Source organism: Schistocerca nitens, chromosome 3 (genome assembly GCF_023898315.1).
Source record: "Schistocerca nitens isolate TAMUIC-IGC-003100 chromosome 3, iqSchNite1.1, whole genome shotgun sequence".
Taxonomy (NCBI): domain Eukaryota; kingdom Metazoa; phylum Arthropoda; class Insecta; order Orthoptera; family Acrididae; genus Schistocerca; species Schistocerca nitens.
The window spans coordinates 845,123,235-845,135,614 of NC_064616.1; positions in this window are offsets into that span (position 1 = coordinate 845,123,235).

A 12,380-nucleotide genomic window follows, 5' to 3' on the forward strand; every position below is an offset into this window, starting at 1 on the left:
TTGCTGTCAAAAGGTGTTGAGTTGTTGCACGACAATGCACGTCCGCATACTGCTGCCCACACTGCTGAAACGCTCCAGAAACCTCAAACTTGAAGTACTCCATATAGTCCCGATCTTTCCCCTTCTATAACTTGTTTGGTCCACTATAGCAGGCATTAAGGGGCGGTCGATTTGCCTCGGACGAAGCAGTGAAAGAAGTGATGCATTCCTGGCTCGCAGCTCTACCCAGAACCTTCTTTTATGAGGGCATCAGGAAGCTTGTACAACGATGGACCAAGTGCGTTGAAAGGCAAGGAGACTACGTCGAAATATGATGTTCTTGTAAGTTTCCTATTTGATTACAATAAAATTTTGTAACTACTTTGGGGTTATTAGTTGACTTACCCTCGTACATGAAGGATTTTCTACTGAAAAATTTTTGAGACCGAAAAATTTGTCGGAACCTTTTTATACCCTTGGCATGTATTATACAAATATATAAAGACCATTCAGCAGCAGAGTGCGCGCTATACATAATCCAACAGACAATCATCCTCTAGCAGTCTTAATAATTCTTCACTTCTAACATAGACACTGAACTTTGAATACTCATTCTGCATCTTATATGCTGTACATGATTACGAGCATCACTTAAAGGCGCGTCAAATGTTTCTCTAATCTGCTTTATTTCTTGTTTTACGAGAAATCATTTCACAAAACATTCGACTTTTTTGTAATTTTTTTTATTTTCACATTTTGTTCAGATATATATTTACATGCCGATTACTATTTTATTATTAAGTGATCAAGAGAAAGAAAATGAGATTTCGATTGAGAATTTAAAGTTCAATAACTTTGAATTCTGAAGAGTACTAAAGGATATTCGTCTGGATGATTTTTGTTAATGACCCTGATTACTTTCAATGAATTACATTTTTTCCAGAGTCAGTTTTCACTATGCATCTGAATGTACGCTGATTTTAAACTACCTGCCACGTTAACACTGCGTACCAAACCGGAACTCGGACCTGCGACGTTTGCTTTTCACGGGTAAGTGTTCTACTGACGGAGCTGTCCAAGCACGACTGTCGATCCGCCCTCAGGGCTTTTCTTCCGACAGTATATTTCCTGCCTTCCGAACTTATATCCTTTCTTCCAGAAGCGCTAATCCCGCAAGGTGTGCAGGAGAACTTCTGCGAAGTTTGGTAGGTAGAAGATGACGGAAGTAAGACTGAGGCAGGGTTCTGAGTTGTGCTTGTATAGCTCAATCGGCTGCCGGCACGGTAGCTCAGAGTGTTCGGTCAGAGGAATAGCTGTCCTCTGTAATAAAATAACTGAGTGAATGAATCAACGATGAACTTGAGTATGCGTCATGAAACGTCTGCCCCGAATAAATACGACCAATAACGAACAAAATGAGATAAAAAAAAATTATCACGGTTGATGATATTGCCTGTTAAAAAAGGCAAACGTCCCACGTTCGAGTCCCAGTCTGACCCCAGTTTTATTTTTCGAACACTTCTTTTGTGACTGGTGGCTGGCTAGAATTCTTTATACACCAGCGAAGCGTGTTTTTCAATTGCGGTTCTGTCTTTGTCAGAATCAGACGTCTCAGAAACTGTTCCAGTTTCAGCAGAACCTTAAGCAACATCTCCATGAACTTCAGCTGGACTGACAAGCACGAATACCATAAAAATCATTTGACTTTCAGCTCTGAAATTCACGACGTTCTTTTCCAGACGCCTGAGTACAATTTCCGACGAGCTACGAAAGACGTTTACACTTGCTGGAGAAGATGTCGAATATAACCAGCAGGAGTTCGAGCTTGCGAGTCAATTAGTAAGACATGTCGTGACTGGGATGCAAAACCACAGTCATGTTTTGACCAGTGATTATTAAAAAGCACTAATTTTTCATGACTGATAGTGTCCCATCCATTACTCGCAACTCTGTTTTCCGATCAAGCAATGTTGATCGAGCTCAAACTCTGCTCTCGTAGTTCATTGCAGCTGAATCACTCGATCCACATTTCTCCTCCATCTAGATCGGGAAAGGAAAGAACAGTTCGACGAACTGATGCGATGTTGATTTCACCGGTCGTCTCGTTTGCCATAAGCTGACGTTTGTTCCTGTAAACTGCATGTGCGGTCAACAAAATCGCATCGAAATCACGCTTTTGCCGTGAGATAATCAGCTTCAAAACACCTGCGCATAGAGCAACAATTGCGTCTGCAGTGCACGTTAACAACCACAGCAACGCCTCAAGTTTGCCTGATGAGTGGATCTTATATGAGCAGCTGTCGCTTTTGGTCCTACTCTCGCGAAATGCGTTGCCTAACCCAGCCCTCGACGTCGTTTCTACTTTTTTCATTGACTTTGACGACGGCTTTGAAGGCAACATTACATTAATATGCGAATGATTTGCAGAGCTAGCCAGTTGTTAGAAATTGACAGGACTGACATTGGCACACAGATGGTTGAGGTAATTAAAACCAGCTTGCATGATTTGTGGCCGAATGTCGGACTCCCGCTCGATATTAATCGACAACTCTTCTCTGATTACGATGTCGCCAGCATTCATAAGACTGCTTGGCAGCTGCTCGAATCCTTCCTCCACGATTTGTGGGAAGTGACAGATTAACCTTTTTTACTTTATTTGAACTACTCGATGATACTTTGGGATGTTGATAAAGGCGTGTGATAAGGCAAGGAGACGCTTTTTTGTGAATAACAAATCAGTGAATGCAGGCGTCACCTCTTCAAATTCCGTTTTGTTGCACCTTGTTTGAGAAGGAATGCTATGACCGTCAATGATTGAGAGCATCTTGTGCATAATTTTTTTATCATCATAGACAAATGTATTGGTATCTGACAGCAGCATACGAATCCTACTGCTGTCTGTATGCCATGCCAAGATGTGGAAACATTTGGCGATCGTAAACATAGTTAGACTAGGTCAGTGAAGTGTCGATGGCTGCCAAGAACTTCCTCACTACTCTTTCACGTAATTCTGCGTTCCTGGATGGGCCTTGTCACACGCTTCTCTGTCTTCAGTGTCGCTGGAAGGCTCGCGATTACCAGGCGACTGTGGTGTTCGGCCAAGCTTGTGCACCCCAGTTGATGCATGAGATATAGATATAATCGTGATAACGTAAGAAGGTAATTGACAGCTAGCAGCGCTGTTGCCAGATTCTAGCTGTGAAGTGATAACGGCTGCAGGAGAAACAATAGTCATGTATAAAACTGCGACAATACTGAGACGTTATTACAGGGATGTTTACAAAATCGCTTTCCTAGCGTCTTCTCATCTCGAAATGTCTTGGCTTTAGTACTTTTTTCGAAGTAAGCCATTTTGAGAGTTAAATAACACACCAATGCAACTTTTTATGTGCCAGTCCTACAAGGGCTGAATCTTTTAACACTTTATTTACATAGTTAGCAACAGATATTCGTGAAATACTTTTCCCTCAAATCAATAATTAAGTATTTTCTTTAGTAGCCTGATTCAAGGAGTTAAATCTATTCTTGCAAAATTTCTTTCCTAATTGCCTTGATTACTTTTCAGCAAGTATATCTTCTTGCCCAAAACTCTTCCTCACGTTGGTCAATTTCATATTCCATTTGTTGATTTCCCAATCTTCGTTTGGCTATGAAAATTCCGACAATAAACGTTCCCCCAAATCACTATTTAATTTCTTCTTAATTATTCTAATTAGTTTAAAGCATGTAAATCCTTTTTTTACAAAACTAGGCTTCACAACAGTCAATTCAATGTCTTACTTGTCCATTTTCCACCCTATGTTTGGCTATAAAAATTTGGCTAAGAATCCATAGTGTAATTTTCACTCAAATCACAAATTAAGTTTTTCTTAATTATGCGGATTACTTTCAGGTTTTTTCTTTCACACTTAGACATCACACTGATCAATGTGATACCCGATTTGTTCATTTCCCACTTGGGTCTGAAAATTCGCACAAAAACCAATTGTGTAAACTACAGGAATTCAAGTTTTGTTTACACCCAAACATCTGACCAAAAAACATCTTCACAACTAGTTCTTAACTCTTTATAAACTGACATAAATGTCTTAAGTACAACTGTTCTCACAGCCGACCTGGCTTAAATTACTTCGTCAAAAGTCAAAGTAATCCAGTACTCAGGGCATGTGTTTAGGATCCGATACAGGTGTCTTGTATCGCCGCTCATGGAAAGGTACTAGTGGAGTTGATTTTCCGTTGCCTTCCACTGACATCTTGTGAAATGTCACATCTGTCACTGTGTCGTGTGGATGACTGTTGAGTGCTTGCACAGCGTAGTGTTGTGTTTCTGTACTTTGGATGAAGGAAAGGGAGAGGGTGAAACCCAGTACCGGCACACTCTCTACTTCTCTCGAACAGCATGAAGGGCGCCGCCGAACTTAAGTTCCTCATTTGACGTACGGATAACTATCAACATGCCCCCACTCCATGACACACTACAGATAGGTTTGGAACTTAATCCGAGACATTGCCGCAAAGACTGGCGGTAAGGAACTTTAAGCTATCACCTCTCCTCCCCTCGGCGGCCAAAAACTGGCAGTGAAATATTTCCACCACCGGAACTAGTTGATGACCGAGTCGGGCGTCAACGCACATGCGTGCTTTAGCGACGTCGGCCACGGAGGCCAAATTATTGAGTACAGCACGGAAAATATTAAATTGTCATAAAAATAATTCTTGATTGCCCTGTAAAGTAAAAACCTGGATGAAAATTTTTACGTTGATCTATTGAGCCAGAAAAAGATATTTATCGTATTAAGCGGCATGCAGGACCGCGTGTATAGTTTTAACACGCAGTCGGCTAGCTTACGAGACTGGGAGGTGAGTCAGAGCAATAACGAATCCAGGAGAACTGGAAACCTGTGTCTGCTGCATTGGCCAGCTGGTGTGTCGTATTAGGTGGTTTTCCACGCTCGTTAGGCAAATGTTTGGCTGGTTCACAATCTCCAACTAGGAATAATGGGGCAGGAAGAGCATATGGCCACAATATTAAAATAAAGTAAAAGTGCCAAGTCATAAACAACATTGGACATAATGTGACGGGTCAAACGCTAGAAAGGAGAAAGAGCACGGGTAACTCTACGGGCAACACACAACAATGGCGAAAGTATTTAACATCCTGAGAGGCAACAGAAAATTCACAAATAAGCCAATCTTACTATCACAAAAAAAATGGTTCAAATGGCTCTGAGCACTATGGGACTCAACTGCTGTGGTCATAAGTCCCCTAGAACTTAGAACTACTTAAACCTAACTAACCTAAGGACAGCACACAACACCCAGCCATCACGAGGCAGAGAAAATCCCTGACCCCGCCGGGAATCGAACCCGGGAACCCGGGCGTGGGAAGCGAGAACGCTACCGCACGACCACGAGATGCGGGCTTTACTATCACAACGGGAAAAAAACAAAAGCTGGAATTGTAGAATATATTCCAAGTCTAGCACTCCTGTAGCTTTCACAAGGCTCGTCATCGGGTGACGTAGATTCCATCTCATGATGATATGTTAGTTTTTCACACTCGCTATAAAGTTCTTTAGCGCCTACACTAAAATCTCTTATGAGACATGTGTGGCTAAAAGCACCGAAACAACAAAAATCCAACAAAATTAAAACATAAACCCTTTCATATTTATCGTCATTCCTAAAACTCTCTATAAAACTAAGAAAAAGCGTAAAAAAATCTAAAATAGCACGACACATAAATTTAGCACTGAACTGAAAATGGACGAACCAGCCACTCTCTTACGCACTAACACGTGAAGCCTATAAACGTAGACTACGGTAAAGACGCTATACAAAATTTTAAAAATTTGAACTCACTAATGTCATAGTCAAGTAAAATAGGGGACAGGTCGTCACTTAAATTTGCCCCCCATAAAAATATAAAACATAATCAGTTGAGATGTGATGTTCAGTGATTTGTACGCAAAAGACGTCACAGACTGGGAAGTCTTCTGCCTATAGTATGAAGCTATGAGTTAATGAGCAATGCTTCATTTGGAGAAGGGCTGGGTGACTTCATTCCGTCAGTGCGACCAGTATGAGGTACGCCATACCCACGTGGTTAGCTTCAATAATCCCAGCTTATTGTTCCCCACTGCCAGCCAAAACTCCTCCAGCAGTTGCGTAGCTCTCTGAATAAACATCGACAGCCTATTGAAGAATGGCACACTGTATTCTGTTGTGTTCGCTGCAGGCCACATTAGCTGCTTGGTTAGTTTGCTCATTCCCCCAGATTACCACATGAAATGGCGCCCAGCATAATGACACGTGTTTCCCCCGATGTTGAAGAAGGAGCCGTTTGTCCTATGTAGTTTGTAACATTTTCTCTGTCGGATACATTTGCTACAATGCTTATATGATTCGAAGGGACTAAGAGCAGATGAGAACTTTTCTGCTTCAATCAAACTGCATCTGTTCCAGTGCCTACAGGGTCGCATGGAGTTCTGTGCTAAAGAATGTTTGTTCTTGGAGAAGGCAGATCTCGAAGACGCGGTTAGGAAACACGACTGATGAGTCAAGGTAGTCTCTTTGCTTCGAGCCATCAGCATATGATACTGAAAGGGTCCTGTAGCCACCTTTCATTGCCAACTCTCGTAGTGGTCAAGTCGGCAAAGAGGTTTCCGCTACTTGTGAGAAATCCACCTGCGTTAGGTTGGTGGCGGAAATGGCATCCTGGGGTTTTCCGGTCCACGCGGAGCGTGGAAGAGGCTGGAGAAGCGGGAGGCAGTCTGCCGCCGGTACGGGAAGCGTGCACAGCTGTGCTCCAGTCGAAGAAGGGTGAGTTGGACTGACCGCGTGGCGCGTTGTCACATAGAGAGGGGAGCTTTTAGCTTTTGGTCTCGAATTTCGTCTTATAAAGATTTACTTGCTGGGTTGCAGCAGGGAATGCAAGGCTTTTGTAGACTTTCAGTTTGATTCCCAATGCAGTCTTGACTTTGATCCGTGAGAGGAACGCAGCACAAAGGAGTTGCATATGTTGAAGTGCCCTCGGTTCAGTGTGAATGTTTATGTGCCTACAACTGTGTGTGTATGCTTCTAATCTTTTCCGGATCTTGGTAATTTTTGTGTATTTGTGAATTTTCTTTGTCTCATGTGATTAAAATTTGGCCACGGTCCATAGAAATTGTCTCCGCGGACCGAGTGGGCGCGCGAGTCTGTTATGAAACGTGTAGTATTTCACAAGCAATTGTACCTAGTTAGCATGCAACAGCAGTCTATAGATGCACTACATCAATGTTTTAAGGAATAAATAATTTTACCTTCAATCTTATCTTGTGTACCGATGTTGCGTCGCCGTTACCTTCGCCATTTACCTCGTAGTTTTCCTTGTTGGCCCACCTATAGCGTTTCCATGTGCACAGGTGTAGTGATTAGTGTCCTTTTTTTTATCTGAAACAAATGCTCTGGAATAGATCGTGTTTTCACGAATCTTGCTGCAGGCTGCACTTACGCATGGTGTTCACGCCCTCTTTACTTTACTCAATATTTGATTCACGGGAAGAATGCCTGGATCATATTAATAACTACATCCCATTCTTTATCAATGACTTTACAATGAATGTTCTTTTGTGAGTTTTTCTTATTAATAAATTAAGTAATTTTCCGACTCAGTGCTACCTCTTCTTTGTCGTGTGGCTAGAGTTGGTGGCGACCCTATCTTTTATATTGATTTCAGTGTCAAATAGCATTTTCTTATTCAAAGTGCGCGTGGCTCTTTTAGCTATCAGGATACATTCAAAGGGCGCTTCATGCTTCTTGCACATAGCGTCCTTTTATTCACGCCACTTACAATACATTAAACCTATCTAATATGTTTTTCACAAAGAGATTGTCTGACACTTCGTTCTATGTCATTCAGACTTGTCTGACAACTCTAGATGCGTCCGTCCAACCTAACCACGGTGTCATACGATGGTGCCACTTGAAATGAAATGAGCGTATGGCATCGTTTTCCGGGACCCCATCCGGGGAAGTTCGGCTGCCAAGTGCAAGTCTTACCTCAGTCGACGCCACATTGGACGACTTGCGCGCCGGTGATGTGGATGAAATGATGATTAGGATAACATAACACCCCGTCCTCGAGCGGAGAAAATCTCCAACCCGGCCGGGAATCGAACTCGTGCATTCTTGCACAGGAGGCGAGCTTGCTACTACCCAGCTAAGCAGGTGATGGTGCCACTTAATATAGGGTGGTGAATCTTCATCGAGTGAAAAGTTTATAGCACAACATCAACGTAACAGACACCTGTATACTATACAGTTTCTAGCTAACAATGTCTAACTGAACTTAATGTACGATCATTATATGCAAACCGTCGATAGACATCCACACAAAATTATAGAGTGGTTGGCATTGAAACATGGTCCACCAGTAAAGACTGTTAACATGTAGGTATATAATAAGCGACTCATCCTTATTTTCATGTCAGCCATGAACCTAGACTGCATGTCTCTGTGAGCAGTTAACAATACCACTTCAAACGCCATCCTCAACAGACTGCAATCGTTCAATATCAGTAACAACTTGCAATTTTGTTTTAGTGGTTTACAGCAATACACCCAATGCCAAGGCAGGTGAGGTCACAAAATTACTTCGAGCAGATAATTAGAGAACAAATGTCTTAGACCTCGTAGCAACAAACAGATCTAAACTTATCGAATCAGTTAATGTACAGGAAGTCATCAGTGATCGTCAGGCTGTGATAGCAGCTATGACTACAGGTATTACAAGAAATGTTAAGAAAATTAACACTTTGCCGTCCACACGTCTCGTACAAATTATTCGCTTGGCTCCGGCAGCGCTAATTCGGATCACTTGATTTGTCGCCGGCCGCTTGTCACCTTTCCGTTGATGACAAGCTTCAAACACACTGACTTTTGCGCGCTTTAATTTTCCGGAAATCCTCTATTTTGTGTTATCGTTCCACAAACTCGAATTTTCTTTTCAAGTAACTTTTCTGCAAGTTCTACACTGTTATAATAATTATCCTTGCAGAGGTGATGCCACGTTCCATCAGAAGGTGTCAATAGTTCCATCACTGTTTTTGCTAAAGGCTGTCCAGCGCTGGAATATATCTTGAATGAGGAAATGTATCACGTACTCGAATCACAAAGCATCCGAATGAGTATGCTGTATTTGGTAATTTTCGACGGATTGTAAACTTTAAAATTTAACCGTCCACGCCTCGGTATCATTCCTTCATCGACTGAGATGTTTTGACTTAGATTAAACGTTTCTTTAAATTTTGGAAAAATAATCAATTACTAATTGCACTTTGACAAGCCCGTCGGCATTATCCTGTTTATTGTTGCAGTCGGAAAAATGTAAAAATGATAATATTTGTCTGAATTGGTTGCGGGACATCGTTTTGCGAAATATCGGTGTGTATATCAACGGATTCGTTGACCAATAATCATCGATCCTTGCTTTTTTTACAATACCCATAAGGTAGCGAGCCCAAACCATTTTCTAATTTCTGGTCCCGTAACGTCTACAAATTTGGTATTTTTTAAATCCAATTTCCTTCTATTGCAATTTTGACTGTAGTACTTGTTGGTTTCGTTGCTACTATATCCAGATAGATCGTTCCCTATATATAATTCTACGATATCCTCGACGCTCTGTGTTTCTTTGGGAAATATGTTTGGACCCGGGGATCCTTCAGATTTATTATTTGTCCTGGTAAATCAAAGTCTGACCACTGTGCACTGTCTTCTACATCTAATTCAGCCGAATCAGTTGGCAACCGTAGCGTTCGCCGAATTCTTCTTGGACGTATTTAATTATCTTCCTACGATTCTGCTCCACTTTCATGTTTTTGATATCCCATGTCTTCTTCCCGAACGGCCAAGTCGCCCGGAACGTCAGACAAGACGTCCGCGCATTTATCGTAAATAATCCTATTGTCTCTTTCGTCCGCCATGATATAAGGGCACACGTACTTATAAAAACAAAAAACTTGTTGACGTGTGTAACTTATTGTTACCTAAACCAAACACCAAGAGAATGCAAAAAATACTAAAGTGCTGTCTCCGGCCACTGCTCGATACTATGCTCACGACACCACTGTGGTGTCGCCGGCCACTGACCTATACTATGCAGACGACACCACTGTGGTGTCGCCGGCCGTTGACCGCTATTTCGCGCACGACACAACTGTGGTGTTAATAAGATGTTTTTGCTTAGCTAGAGTGACAGGATACAACCTGCAGAGTACCTGAGTAGTCAACATCGAATTTTCAGTGCTGGCGACAAAAATGTGGAGCACAAATGGAAAAAGAAAGTTCAAAAACATCGTTCAGTATGCCTTAAACAAGTTTGTTCTGAGTAAAGGTGTTAAGGAATGCGAAACACCCACCATGTTTTAATAGCCGTATTAGAAAACTGACTTGTGAACAGAGAGAGCTTCAACACACATTCGAGAGAAGTCGAAACCTAGCTGACAAACGAAAGCTGAACTAATCGAAAATGAGCGTAAGGAGTGCAATGGGAGAAGCGTTCAGTGACTTTGAAAGTAAAAGTCTGTTAACTAGTCTGACTAAAAACCCTAAAAGGTTTTAGTCTTACTTAAAATCAGTGAGCGGTTCGAAATCGTTATTTCACCGCGGAAGATCGTAATACGGTTCCTCCATTCAATCGTTGTAGGACGTCGAAATGGCAGATATTGTGATAACCGATCACGGAATGGAAAAGCAACTTCAATCCCTTAGTAGTGGAAAGGCATCAGGACCAGATGAGATACCTGCGAGATTCTACAAAGATTATACGAAAGAACTTGTTCCCTTTGTAGTAGCAGTTTATCACAGACAATGCGCTTGTTCTACCCATTCCTGAGTATTTTCATCAGTCTGAGAACCTTACCAGTTACGACTGATAAAAGAGATAAAGAAGACCCAATTAAGAACGACGCCTTTCGTCACGGGATCGTTTAGTTGGTGCAGGAGCGTTGCAAAGATGTTCAACAAACTTCAGTAGCGACGCTATAAGAGAGAAATTGTGTGTCACGGAGAGGTTTGCTATTGAAATTTCGAGGGAATACTTTCCGGGAAGAGTCGGACAACATATTACTTACTGCTACGTATGGGACACCGAAGCACATTTACGCAGATTTCATTTGGATTTTTAAACATTTTTGTGGTTAGATTTAATATACAGTGGGCTATTCTGCTCATTTCAAATGTAAGCCCTATATAATATGATAATTAGACTTTTTTTAAAATCTGTCAATGCGATACAATTATGGTATGTTAATTGTGAGTAAACTAAAACATATAAATGGTCGAAACTCCTTTACACGAACAAAGTATTGAACACACACCTGAAGAAGGCAGAAGTCAGGATGTATAGAAATGGTGGGGATATTCCACCCAGTCAAGAGGCTATTCCACGCAGTATATCAGTGTCAAAATCACAAGCATTTACCAGAAATAAACCTTCTTCGTTCTTTTACATCCACATACACGTGTAGCACATTACTGACAGTTTATCCAGAGGAGCTGCCTGTAACACTTTTTACTGCTTGTTCCATATCTTCCTCGGACCATGAGGCTCTTGGATTTTCCTTGCGTTGTACAGACCATCTGAAAAGAAACCAAAAAAAAACGTGTTCTCTAGAATTTCGCAGTAAAACATCAAGTAAACTAATAACTTGACTGAGTGGAAATACACTACAGGGCGAAGTAGCCCCATCTGCATACATTTCGAAAGACTCGGCAAAAGTAACAGCAATATTTGTTGATACATGTACTGCGTAACCTGTGTTCTTATACGAGAAACAAGAAGAGTACAAAATTTTCCATTATTGTGCATGGTACATCTTAATATGTTAGGCTGTATTCTTTAACTGTGGCAATAATCCATCGCAGTTCACATTTTTCTAGATTTTGTTCTTCTGTCCTATCAGTAATGTAACAGAAAACATCCTTTCTACAACCACATGCAGCAGCATAGAGATACTGGCACACGCTGAAGGCAAAATGACCTTGGCTCTGTGAGGAACTAACATACCATTGCTACATTTCTTATTTCAGACGGGTTAGCCTCGTGAGCAGAATGGCCCCGCTGTACCCTATCGCGTCTAAAATTATTTAGTCTTACAACATGTTTATTAAAGTAAAAATTGGTGTATATACTTCCAACTCAACATTAAATTTCAGAGAGCAAAACAATTTTATATTGACTCAGATCGAGTACGTAAATGTGTCCCGGGTATGTGGCTGCTAAACTTTTCAAAATATATTTTGTTAGCGGTGAACAAAAGTAGTCTTACTTACGCCGATTAACACGGTAAAACACAACAGTGTTAATGGTAGCAAACCAGTTTTTTTGCGAACTTTCAGCTTTTAGCACAATATAG